The 14,024-nt window shown below is 46.4% G+C and overlaps 1 protein-coding gene and 1 long non-coding RNA gene across 2 annotated transcripts in view; both read left to right on the plus strand.

The window, feature by feature from the left end:
* The window catches only part of LOC137344380 (uncharacterized), a 32,939-nt gene extending 19,548 nt beyond the window's left edge, over positions 1 to 13,391 (plus strand). The window contains exons 4-5 of the long non-coding RNA XR_010968342.1: positions 1,895 to 2,029; positions 13,309 to 13,391. This is a non-coding gene — a long non-coding RNA (uncharacterized lncRNA). The remainder of the gene's footprint in view (positions 1 to 1,894; positions 2,030 to 13,308) is intronic.
* Positions 1 to 14,024, plus strand: part of rpl10a (ribosomal protein L10a) — a 142,407-nt gene that overhangs the window by 117,235 nt on the left and 11,148 nt on the right. The window lies entirely within an intron of this gene.

Below are 14,024 nucleotides of genomic sequence, written 5' to 3' on the forward strand. Positions count from 1 at the left end.
AACCTGTGTTGAGTTAGCCGATCTCAAGCGGGACATGGCGGGCACAATAACTGGGTTCAGCATCTGGGCAAGGGAAGGGAATAATCAGCCAGGATTCCCAATCCTGAGCTCTATCCCAGTGACTCCTGCTGAATGTTGGTGCGCGTAAACACTGAATGAGGACAGGAAAAGGCTTGGCTCTGACACCCTCCACAGTGGGACAGCCTGCCTGGACTCACTGTGTACCAGGCTCATACGTGAATGATGGGCATGCGGATGGGTACTACAAGGTGTAAGCAGATCCCGTCCCCTGCAGTCCGGCAGCTATACCGTTTTGTGAGGTCTGCCCTTGCAGATGTTGCATGACCTAAGGTAATAATTACCCCAAGTGCAATAAATTGCATATTGGAATTTACAAAGACTTGTATTACACCATCAATCACCTCAATATGGTGGAACAGAGAACAGAGCTTCAGTAGGCTAAAATAACTTAAATATTTATTTAGGAATGGACAAGGGGGCATTAACTAAAAGAAAGACTTGCATTAATAAATCGCCTTTCATTGCCTCAGGACTTCCCAAAGTGCTTTACAGCCAATTAAATACTTTTGAAGTGTAGTCACTGTTGTAATGTAGGAAATGTGGCAGCCAACTTGTGCACAGTAAGATCCCACAAACAGCAATGAGATAATGACCAGATAATCTGTTTTAGTCACGTTGGTTGAGGGATAAATATTGGCCAGGACACTGGGGAGAACTCCCCTGTTCTTCAAAAATAGTGCTATGGGATCTTTTCCGTCCACCTGAGAGGGCAGACAGGGACTCAGTTTAACACCTCATTCGAAAGCTGCACCTCCGACAGTGCAGCACTCAAGTGTTAGGCTAGATTTTATGCTCAAGTCTCTGGAGTGGGACTTGAACCCACAACCTTCTGACTCAGAGGCAAGAGTGCTGCCCACTGAGCCACAGCTGACACCCTCAACCAATATAATTTATCACAATAATCAAAGATAAGTTATTAGTAATATCTGCAAGGGGTTAACTTACGCTCTTCAAATACTTGAGGGGAAGTCTTTTGAAACATAAGAACATAAGAAATAGGAGCAGGAGTGGGCCATACGGCCCCTCGAGCCTGCTCCGCCATTCAATAAGATCATGGTTGATCTTCAACCTCAACTCCACTTTCAAGCCCATTCCCCATATCTCTTGATTCCCCTAGAGTCCAAAAATCTATTGATCTCAGTCTTGAATATACTCAACGACTCAGCATCCACAGCCCTCTGGGGTAGAGAATTCCAAAGGTTCACAACCCTCTGAGTGAAGAAATTCCTCCTCATCTCAGTCCTAAATGGCCGACTCCTTATCCTGAGACTATGCCCCCTAGTTATAGATTCTCCAGCCAGGGGAAACAACCTCTCAGCATCTACCCTGTCAACCCCCCCCTCAGAATCTTATATGTTTCAATGAGATGACCTCTCATTCTTCTAAACTCCAGAGAGTACAGGCCCATTCTACTCAATCTCTCCTCATAGGACAACCCTAGGGAGTGGGAGAGGGAATGGGAGAGGGAATGGGAGAGGGAGTGGCGATGATATTCCAAATGCACAAGGTGCCTCCTCTGCTGCCAGTCTGCACTCAGAAAATCGGCCACAAGCATTCAGTTCTGCCTCGGGTCGCCAATCTTCCAGGATTGTCCTGGAGTCTCCAGGAATTGAAGATTAATCTCCAGGGCACTGCTGCGAGCAACACCCAGGAGAAAAATCATAGGGGCATTAAACAAAATGGTGATTTCTTTTCATTTTCTTTGAACACTTGTTCATTCATTAGTCATAAAAATATTACAAATGGGGAAAAAAGGCTGATTGAGAGTCAAAAATCATCTAATAGGGTAATGAAGAGTCTGCTCACTTTCCAGTTGCCGTGGGAAGGATGGACATATCGGGTAGACCAATGGTGGAGGCGGGGGATCACGTGATGAAACCTCCAGGAATACGTCCAACCACAGTTGGCAACGCTAGTCCTGCCGTACGAGGTTTCATGATAAAATGTGGTAAGCAAAGCCACCCTTTTTCTCAATCTCTCCAGTCACAATCTTCTGGGACCGTGGCTCTCACAGACGGACTGTCCAGCCTCGGCCGAGCGCTCAGCTCTTGACCTGAAATTTCCTTTGACGTCAGGATTTACAAACAAGCTTATTATCAAAAATACAACGGGGGCATCGTGACATAGAATGAATAAGAATATCCCTCCACTTACAACAACTTGCATTTATATGGCATCTTTAATGTAGTAAAACGTCCCAAGGTGCTTCACAGGAGTGATTATCAAACAAACTTTGACATCGAGCCGCATAAAGAGATATTAGGACAGGTGACCAAAAACTTGGTCAAGGGGGCAGGTTTTAAGGAGGAGGAAGTTTAAATATATTAAAGCAATATAAATCACGCAAGTATCAAAATCTATGCGTTTAATGCCAGTCTTGGATTTTATTTGGATAATGGTCAGCAAATAGCTGTAATGAAAGTACAGAGCAGTTGCTTTCAATAACAAGATGCTTAATTTATCACCTCGATCCAACATCTGATTATCGCAAAGATCAAAGAAGATTCTCACTGGTATTCCATACCGGAGGGCGCCGTCAGCCATATTGGATTTAAAGATACACTGCAGGACGTAGTTCTCACATTTGTTACAATTACAATTTGCATTATGCAGCCCCCTCCAATCTCATTCCGCATCTGATAATCCCATAGCCCCAACGTAACAGGAACCAAAGCGTTATTGGGAGCACTTGATCATTTTGAGATCTTGTTATCCTTTTATAGCATGCAAAGGGGAGATATTGAGGCCCACTGGGTGGAAGCAGGGCAGTAGCACCTCGACAATAACGGGGGCAACTTACCGCTCACGGTGTGGCCAACAGTGTCCTCCAAAGGGGCTGTGGGAGGTCGGAACACCCTCCTGGCTCAGGTGGTAGGCCCATTTAAGCTGCAAATGGTGGTCCTATGATGTACGTAGGATACCGACTGCCATTTTAGGACTTAACTGTGCACCATGCTGACTCGCAGTTTCAGCTGATGGTTCCAGGGCGCCAAGAGGAGCTCTTGTAGGCCGCAACAATAAAGAAGAGTCTAACTGGACAGAAAGAGTCTGCCCATTCACCTGAGTGTGGCTCAGCAGTTGCTCACAGGTATTGAACAGGGTCTATGCAATGATTTCAGCCCAGCTAGGTACTAGAGCGCCTTTTGAATGGAAATCTTCATATTTCCTTAAACCTTACCCCATTCAGACAGTTCGTTCTGCATCCTATGGCTCCCTTGCATTACTTGTGTGCCGTAAGGATTTTGTGCCCAAACCCTTGGTTTCATCACCTGCGACATCCCCAATGCTATTTGCATAAGTTGTTTCATTGGATCACAAGATAGACACAGAGGAGCTAGATATGTCAGCCCATCTTAGCTCAATCACCTGGAGGAACTCATCACAGCATCCAACTGTCTCCGGACTCTTTTTGCCTCAATTGCCCTACACAAAAGGCCATTCCACATATTTATTATTCTTCACATAAAGAAGAACTCCCCGACGTCAATCTTAAATTTGCGTTCTGAGTCACAAGTAGGCAGAAAGCTAAACATTACTACGCAATTATTAAGCTGCCTGTATTACCTTCTTATGCCTTCAATCACGTCATTGTCTTCCACCCCAATACCTAACAGACTAGCCATGTAAATTCTCTCCCAGCTCCCATCTAAAGACAAGACACAAGTACGGTAACATTCTCAAACAGTACCTTTTAGTTGATGGATTCAGTGCTTTGCATCTCATCACTACCCAATTATGTGGCAAAAGTCATGTGACCTTCACACAAGGGAAAGCTTCAGAGCTGATGGGGCTGTTCTCTCTATTAAAACCAGGGTCTGTTTTCAGTGAAAAGGCACTGTCAATCTATTCAGAGTCTTTCAGAGCTTCCGAAACGCCCTGGAGGGAGACCAATCTGTAACAATACAGCACTGTGCTGTATTCTGTTCTTCTCTGACCCAGTGACTGTATTTGCTGGATTAAAGATGTGCATCTTTAAATCAGCAAACTCAAGAGGACTTTTACATTTGAGTCTAAGATCTACACAGCAGCAGGGCAATCTCTCAGTGCTGTGGAGCAGGCCTCTGCTTGCCTTTATCTGTGCAGTGACATTCGTGTATCAACCAGGCAGGGGAAAAAAAGAACTTGCATTTATACTGTGCTTTTCACAACCTCAGGACATCCCAAAGCTTTTTACAGCCAGTGAAGTACTTTTGAAGTGTAGTCACTGTTGTAATGTAGGAAGCGTCAAATGAGAGACTTGGCAAATAGCTTGGTGGGTAAATGTACCACGTGCTGTGCACACCAGGAGGTCCCGAGACTGATGCCTGAGTTAGCTGATCTCAACAAGGGGTAAGTCAGGGTACTAATGCTCTGCGTTAAGGAGAAAGATCAGCCAGGGTTCTTGCTCCCGATCGCTATCCAGTGACCCCTGCTGGCCAAGGGCAGGATCAGCTTTGTTGTGATGTCTTCTGTGGTTGAATAGCCAACTGGCCTAGAAATTCGATTGCTCTCGTTTTTAGGGAGCAGGGCACCCGCTACACACGCCTGTGCAGGAACCACGTGAAATTGGTGCTAGCAGTTCAGTATCATGAGCAGACAGCGCTGCCCGCGCGATGTGCACACTGGCTGCATGTCTGTTTGTGGGGGCGGGAAATCAGACTTGACTAGACGCCACTTAAAGGCAGCCAGCACCTCTTAAAGGGAAGCTGCACCCTGACCGCAGACAGCAGGGAAACTGCGCAAGTGGAGAAATGTTTGCATGAGGGCCAGAGAGGACGCCCAGGATCTCCGATGCAGTGTTGGAGCATCTGGTGAGCACGGCGCCCGCCATATTGGACCCTTGGCATCTGTTCAACATCTGTAAGACGCGATTGGATTTCTAGGCCACTGTCTATGTTCGCACGTGAAGAATGGTGGATTGGGTGAGGTATGGTGATTCCATGGGAACCTTGGCATTGAGAATTGGCAGACTATTCAATCATTAGGGGCATGAGAGCCAAACCTGATCCTGCTCTCACCCAACGTCCACACACACACATACACCCACACACACCCACACAGAAACACACACACACACACACACACAGACCAGGGCTCATAGCTAGGAGGTTCCTTGATGTCCGTGTGCCTCAGTTCCATACCAGGAGGTGCTCTTACAAACTGAGCCAACCATCGGGGGAGCGCAGAGCACCCAGTAATAGTAATACAACAACAACAACTTGCATTTATATAGCACCTTTAACGTAGTAAAACACCCCACGGCGCTTCACAGGAGCGATTATCAGACAAAATCTGACACCAAGATATTAGCACAGGTGACGAAAAGCTTAGTCAAAGAGGTAGGTTTTAAGGAGCATCTTATAGTAGGAGAGTGAGGTAGAGAGGCGGAGAGGTTTAGGGAGGGAATTCCACAGCTTAGGGCCTAGATAGTTAGAGGCACGGCCGCCGATGGAGGGGCGATTAAAATCGGGGATACGCACGAGATCTCAGAGGGTTGTAGGATTGGGGAGGTTACAGAGATAGGTCGTGGTGAGGCGATGGAGGGATCTGAACACTAGGAAGAGAATTTTAAAATTGAGCCAACCATCGGGGGAGGGGGGGGGCACAGTGCGCCCAGTAATAGTAATACTCTAATACATCAATTTGTTTTCTATAAGCAGGTAATAATAATGCATTTAATTTACATATTTTAACACTCATTAGCATAATTTAACAAATCACATTCATCATTGGCATGTCTCTGTTCTCCAATGGTTGTCGGTCGAGTGACCATGAAGAACAGCCATAACTGAGATTATTCACGTACACCTCAGTCTGTACTGATGGTGTTATCGTTCTTGAATTGCTGCATAACTACTCACACATAACTTACCAATCAACACTGAACGGTATTTCTCCTCCTCAGCCCAAGTACAATGAGGTCTACCAGTGCTCCTGTTGAGATCAGCCAACTCAGTACAGCCCAGGGATCAGAGCTGAGATCTTCTGCTTTCTCAAGCTTAGGAACGCAACACCTGGTGTATTTATCCAACAGGTCATTGGGGGAGTTTCTTCTAGACTCGCCCTATGAACTACTGGCAAAAAGGTACACCTGGTGTGGTACTAAACCCAGATTTAAGGCAAACTAGAATAGTTTCGAAGTGCTTTCCCCGTGTGTGGGCCTCAGAGTGACAATGCAAAACGATTTCTGTTTTCTGTGTGTTGTATTGTCCAATAAGTAACAACCGGGCGTATTTACAGTTCTAGTGATCTCTGCCCCCAGTAATCTCCAGTGACAAGACATTTGCCAGCTTATTGTGCACTGGGATTGTGGACCGAAGGGTGCAGCTACAGAGTTACCAGCCCAGAATAGCCATTTAAAGCTGGTGCTGGTTTAACTGACAATCCCAAATTCAGGTTCAAATATATTGGTCTTACAAAAGGCTTAGTAAGTAAACACATTACATGTTGTGGGACTGAGCCACACAGATAATAAAGGACCCAAGCTTGATTCCTAGTTATCCAATTTCAACTGAGGTGGGATTGGGGTGCTACAATTTGCCTCAGCACCCGCTATCCTCCTGATCATTATCCTCTTCCTGATCACTATCCTCCTGATCACTATCCTCCTGATCACTATCCTCCTCCTGATCGCTATCCTCCTCCAGATCACTATCCTCCACCTGATCACTATCCTCCTTCTGATCACTATCCTCCTGATCACTATCCTCCTAATCGCTATCCTCCTGATCGCTATCTGCCTGATTTCTATCCTCCTCCTGATCACTATCCTCCTGATCACTATCCTCCTCCTGATCACTATCCTCCTAATCGCTATCCTCCTGATCGCTATCCTCCTCCTGATCACTATCTTCCTGATCACTATCCTCCACCTGATCACTATCCTCCTCCTGATCACTATCTTCCTGATCACTATCCTCCTCCTGATCACTATCCTCCGAATCGCTATCCTCCTGATCGCTATCCTCCTCCTGATCACTATCTTCCTGATCACTATCCTCCTCCTGATCGCTATCCTCCTCTTGATCACTATCTTCCTGATCACTATCCTCCTCCTGATCACTATCCTCCTGATCACTATCCTCCTGATCGCTATCCTCCTCCTGATCACTATCCTCCTGATCACTATCCTCCTGATCACTATCCTCCTCCTGATCACTATTCTCCACCTGATCACTATCCTCCTGATCACTATTCTTCTCCTGATCACTATCCTCCTAATCACTATCCTCCTGATCACTATCCTCCTCCTAATCACTATCCTCCTGATCACTATCCTCCTGATCACTATCCTCCTCCTGATCACTATTCCCCTCCTGATCACTATCCTCCTAATCACTATCCTCCTGATCACTATCCTCCTGATCACTATTCTCCTCTTGATCACTATCCTCCTAATCACTATCCTCCTGATCACTATCCTCCTAATCACTATCCTCCTGATCACTATCCTCCTAATCACTATCCTCCTGATCACTATCCTCCTCCTGATCACTATTCTCCTCCTAATCAATCACTATCCTCCTGATCACTATCCTCCTCCTGATCACTATCCTCCAGATCACTATCCTCCTCCTGATCACTATCTTCCTCCTGATCACTATCCTCCTTCTGATCACTATCCTCCTGATCACTATCCTCCTAATCGCTATCCTCCTGATCGCTATCTGCCTGATTTCTATCCTCCTCCTGATCACTATCCTCCTGATCACTATCCTCCTCCTGATCACTATCCTCCTAATCGCTATCCTCCTGATCGCTATCCTCCTCCTGATCACTATCCTCCTGATCACTATCCTCCAGATCACTATCCTCCTCCTGATCACTATCTTCATCCTGATCACTATCCTCCTCCTGATCGCTATCCTCCTTCTGATCACTATCCTCCTGATCACTATCCTCCTAATCGCTATCCTCCTGATCGCTATCTGCCTGATTTCTATCCTCCTCCTGATCACTATCCTCCTGATCACTATCCTCCTCCTGATCACTATCCTCCTAATCGCTATCCTCCTGATCGCTATCCTCCTCCTGATCACTATCTTCCTGATCACTATCCTCCTCCTGATCACTATTCTCCACCTGATCACTATCCTCCTGATCACTATTCTTCTCCTGATCACTATCCTCCTAATCACTATCCTCCTGATCACTATCCTCCTCCTGATCACTATCCTCCTACTGATCACTATCCTCCTGATCACTATCCTCCTGATCACTATCTTCCTCCTGATCACTATCCTCCTCCTGATCGCTAACCTCCTCCTGATCGCTATCCTCCTCCTGATCACTATCTTCCTCCTGATCACTATCCTCCTCCTGATCACTAACCTCCTCCAGATCACTATCCTCCTCCTGATCACTATCTTCCTCCTGATCACTATCCTCCTCCTGATCGCTAACCTCCTCCTGATCGCTATGCTCCTCCTGATCACTATCCTCCTGATCGCTATCCTCCTCCTGATCACTATCCTCCTAATCGCTATCCTCCTGATTGCTATCCTCCTGATCGCTATCCTCCTCCTGATCACTATCCTCCTGATCATTATCCTCCTCCTGATCACTATCCTCCTAATCGCTATCCTCCTTATCACTATCCTCCTCCTGATCAATATCCTCCTGATCACTATCCTCCTGATCACTATCCTCCTCCTGATCACTATTCTCCTCCTGATCACTATCCTCCTAATCACTATCCTCCTGATCACTATCCTCCTAATCACTATCCTCCTGATCACTATCCTCCTCCTGATCACTATTCTCCTCCTGATCACTATCTTCATAATCACTATCCTCCTGATCACTATCCTCCTAATCACTATCCTCCTGATCACTATCCTCCTGATCACTATCCTTCTCCTGATCAGTATTCTCCTCCTAATCACTATCCTCCTGATCACTATCCTCCTGATTACTATCCTCCTCCTGATCACTATCCTCCTAATCACTATCCTCCTGATCACTATCCTCCTAATCACTATCCTCCTCCTGATCACTATCCTCCTGATCACTATCCTCCTGATCACTATCCTCCTCCTGATCACTATTCTCCTCCTGATCACTATCCTCCTAATCACTATCCTCCTGATCACTATCCCCCTAATCACTATCCTCCTGATCACTATCCTCCTGATTGCTATCCTCCTCCTGATCACTATTCTCCTCCTGATCACTATCCTCCTGATCACTATCCTCCTGATCACTATCCTCCTCCTGATCACTATCCTCCTGATCACTATTCTCCTCCTGATCACTATCCTCCTAATCACTATCCTCCTGATCACTATCCTCCTGATTACTATCCTCCTCCTGATCACTAATCTCCTCCTGATCATTATCCTCCTAATCGCTATCCTCTTAATCACTATCCTCCTGATCACTATCTTCCTCCTGATCGCTATCCTCCTCCTGATCGCTAACCTCCTCCTGATCACTATCCTCCTCCTGATCACTATCTTCCTCCAGATCACTATCCTCCTCCTGATCGCTAACCTCCTCCAGATCACTATCCTCCTCCTGATCACTATCTTCCTCCTGATCACTATCCTCCTCCTGATCGCTAACCTCCTCCTGATCGCTATCCTCCTCCTGATCACTATCCTCCTGATCGCTATCGTCCTCCTGATCACTATCCTCCTAATCGCTATCCTCCTGATTGCTATCCTCCTGATCGCTATCCTCCTCCTGATCACTATCCTCCTGATCATTATCCTCCTCCTGATCACTATCCTCCTAATCGCTATCCTCCTGATCACTATCCTCCTCCTGATCACTATTCTCCTCCTAATCACTATCCTCCTGATCACTATCCTCCTGATCACTATCCTCCTCCTGATCACTATTCTCCTCCTGATCACTATCCTCCTAATCACTATCCTCCTGATCACTATCCTCCTAATCACTATCCTCCTGATCACTATCCTCCTCCTGATCACTATTCTCCTCCTGATCACTATCCTCATAATCACTATCCTCCTGATCACTATCCTCCTAATCACTATCCTCCTGATCACTATCCTCCTGATCACTATCCTCCTGATCACTATCCTTCTCCTGATCAGTATTCTCCTCCTAATCACTATCCTCCTGATCACTATCCTCCTGATCACTATCCTCCTCCTGATCACTATCCTCCTGATCACTATCCTCCTGATCACTATCCTCCTCCTGATCACTATTCTCCTCCTGATCACTATCCTCCTAATCACTATCCTCCTGATCACTATCCCCCTAATCACTATCCTCCTGATCACTATCCTCCTGATTACTATCCTCCTCCTGATCACTATTTTCCTCCTGATCACTATCCTCCTGATCACTATCCTCCTCCTGATCACTATCCTCCTCCTGATCACTATCCTCCTGATCGCTATCCTCCTCCTGATCACTATCCTCCTAATCGCTATCCTCCTGATTGCTATCCTCCTGATCGCTATCCTCCTCCTGATCACTATCCTCCTGATCATTATCCTCCTCCTGATCACTATCCTCCTAATCGCTATCCTCCTGATCACTATCCTCCTCCTGATCACTATTCTCCTCCTAATCACCATCCTCCTGATCACTATCCTCCTGATCACTATCCTCCTCCTGATCACTATTCTCCTCCTGATCACTATCCTCCTAATCACTATCCTCCTGATCACTATCCTCCTAATCACTATCCTCCTGATCACTATCCTCCTCCTGATCACTATTCTCCTCCTGATCACTATCCTCATAATCACTATCCTCCTGATCACTATCCTCCTAATCACTATCCTCCTGATCACTATCCTCCTAATCACTATCCTCCTGATCACTATCCTCCTGATCACTATCCTTCTCCTGATCAGTATTCTCCTCCTAATCACTATCCTCCTGATCACTATCCTCCTGATCACTATCCTCCTCCTGATCACTATCCTCCTAATCACTATCCTCCTGATCACTATCCTCCTCCTGATCACTATCCTCCTCCTGATCACTATCCTCCTGATCACTATCCTCCTGATCACTATCCCCCTAATCACTATCCTCCTGATCACTATCCTCCTGATTACTATCCTCCTCCTGATCACTATTCTCCTCCTGATCACTATCCTCCTGATCACTATCCTCCTCCTGATCACTATTCTCCTCCTGATCACTATCCTCCTGATCACTATCCTCCTAATCACTATCCTCCTGATCACTATCCTCCTCCTGATCACTATCCTCCTGATCACTATCCTCCTGATCACTATCCTCCTCCTGATCACTATTCTCCTCCTGATCACTATCCTCCTAATCACTATCCTCCTGATCACTATCCCCCTAATCACTATCCTCCTGATCACTATCCTCCTGATTACTATCCTCCTCCTGATCACTATTCTCCTCCTGATCACTATCCTCCTCCTGATCACTATTCTCCTCCTGATCACTATCCTCCTAATCACTATCCTCCTAATCACTATCCTCCTGATCACTATCCTCCTGATCACTATCCTCCTCCTGATCACTATTCTCCTCCTGATCACTATCCTCCTGATCACTATCCTCCTCCTGATCACTATTCTCCTCCTGATCACTATCCTCCTGATCACTATCCTCCTGATCACTATCCTCCTCCTGATCACTATTCTCCTCCTGATCACTATCCTCCTGATCGCTATCCTCCTGATCACTATCCTCCTGATCGCTATCCTCCTGATCACTATCCTCCTGATCGCTAAGTGGTGAATTGTGTTGGATTGCTCATTTATGCAGATGTCGGGTGAGGACAGGGTTCAGGTCAAAGGTGATGCTCGTCATGCTCTTGTAACCTGCTGACCTGTCAGCTGTGGTTCAGTGGTATTACTCTCACCTCTGAGTCAGAAGGTCGTGGGTTCATGTTCCACTCCAGAGACTTGAGCACATTATCCAGGCTGATACTCTAGTGCAGTACTGAGGGAGTGCTGCACTGTCAGAGGAGCCATCTTTCTGGTGGGATGTTAAACCTCAGGTGGATGTAAAAGATCCCATGGTGCTATTTTGAAGAAGAGCAGGGGAGTTCTCCCCGATGCCCTGGGCCAATATTTATTCCTCAACCAACATCATTAAAACAGATTATCTGGTCACTATCATTGCTGTTTGTGGGATCTTGCTATTTGGAAATTGGCTGCATTTTTCCTACATTACAACAGTGGCTACACTTCAAAAGTTAGCTTGTTCAAATTGGCCCGGAAAATAAAACCCTTTGGTTGTTTTCTTCCTCCTCTCCTGGAGGCCCAGAGTCTTGCTGAGGACAATTCCATGGGCACTGCCAGTCCTCCAGTACCTCTCCCCGAAGTGGTGATTCACCATATTGCATGAGTAGGCATTGGCAAGATACGCCCAGTAAAAATGTTTCCTCCCAGCTGTCCTTGGCGAATCCCAGAAAGCGTACCTTCCGTTTGCAGTCGGCACATTCAGAGCCTGCACCACCAGTGGGGGATCACATTCATGTATGTGAGAGCTGAGACAGTGAGTGTTGGCAGCTATTTAACTGCGGGAACCATCACTACTGAGCCTGATCCTGTTCTCACCTGATGTCCACAGCAGCACCTACTGCATAGGAATCAGGAACAGAGATGCTCCCTGGTCCAGGGGCACTAAGGACAGGGGCTGCCCCAGCTAAATAAACACAGACTGGGATTTGGACCCTCCGGTCGGTGTGGTACATACTACACTGGGCAATGTCTTCACCCACCAACCACCAGCACTCGTTACTGGAGACTGTTGGTTTTTCCCTCTCTCTTTCTGTATCAGTCCAAAAGCCTGCATAGACATAGGCTTTTCAACCTTGAGAAAAGGCAGATAAGGTATTAGAAAGAACTTGCAATTATATACCGCCTTCCACCACCTCAGGACGTCCCAGAAAGTCCATCTGTCACTGTAGGAAACATGGCACATGTAGGATACAGCGCAGAGATGTGGGGGCCGATTTTTGGACGGTGGAGAGGGTGCGTTGGGGGCAGGGGGTCCTCCTAAAATCGTCCCAAAGCACTTTACAGACAATGAAGCACTTTCTGAAGTGTAGTCACTGTAGGAAACATGGCAGCCAATTTACGCACAGCAAGGTCCCACAAACAGCAATGAGATAATGGCCAGATCATTATTTTTTTCAGTGATGTTGGTTGAAGGGTAAATATTGACCAAGACACAGGGGAGAACTCGAAATAGTGCCATGGGATCTTTTACGTCCACCTGACAAAACCCTTCGAAGGTCATCGACCTGAAACATTAACTCTGTTTCTTTCTCCACAGATGCTGCCTGACTTGCTGAGTATTTCCAGCATTTTCTGTTTTTATTCCAGTACAAGGTGAAACCATCAAAGTTCCCTTAAAAGGTACATCAATTATTATTAATTCTTGGTCAGAAGAGAAAGTCCATCTGTGTGCAGAGATGTGGTGTATAAAACACAGAGAGGAAAAGAAAAATCGTTCATGCTGAAAATTAAAAAAAAAACTGTTGGAAAAGGACCACAAGCATCTGACAGGAAAGATGGGTGAAGGTTTTGGGGGAGTGTCTGATGAAGGTTTCCAGTGACCTGTCTTCCCACAACCTTGTCCAGGCCTCCACACACTCTTCCACGTGACACAGCAATTTATGTGTACTTCTCAATTGAGTATAGTGCATTCCCTGCTCATGATGTCTCCTCTACATTGGGCAGACCAACACAGAAGGGAGACCGCTTCACTGAACACCTGCCCTTCGTACTGACCCCATGTGTGCCCCTGAACTCCCTGGGGCTCGACACTTTAAACTCTCTGTGCCATTGAGAGCATTGACCTCTGACCTCTCTGTCTTTGACCTCTGCCCTCTCTGTCTTTGACCTCTGCCACTGCTCCAACAAAGGGCAGCACAAGTTTCAGGAACTGTATCTCATCTTTCTCCTGGCTGCTCTGCTGCCCTATGGTCTGAATAGCAACTTCAACAACTTCTAATCTTAACTGCCCCCTCCTCCATTTTCTTGCCTCTT

Source organism: Heptranchias perlo, chromosome 27 (assembly GCF_035084215.1).
Source record: "Heptranchias perlo isolate sHepPer1 chromosome 27, sHepPer1.hap1, whole genome shotgun sequence".
Classification (NCBI taxonomy): Eukaryota; Metazoa; Chordata; class Chondrichthyes; order Hexanchiformes; family Hexanchidae; genus Heptranchias; species Heptranchias perlo.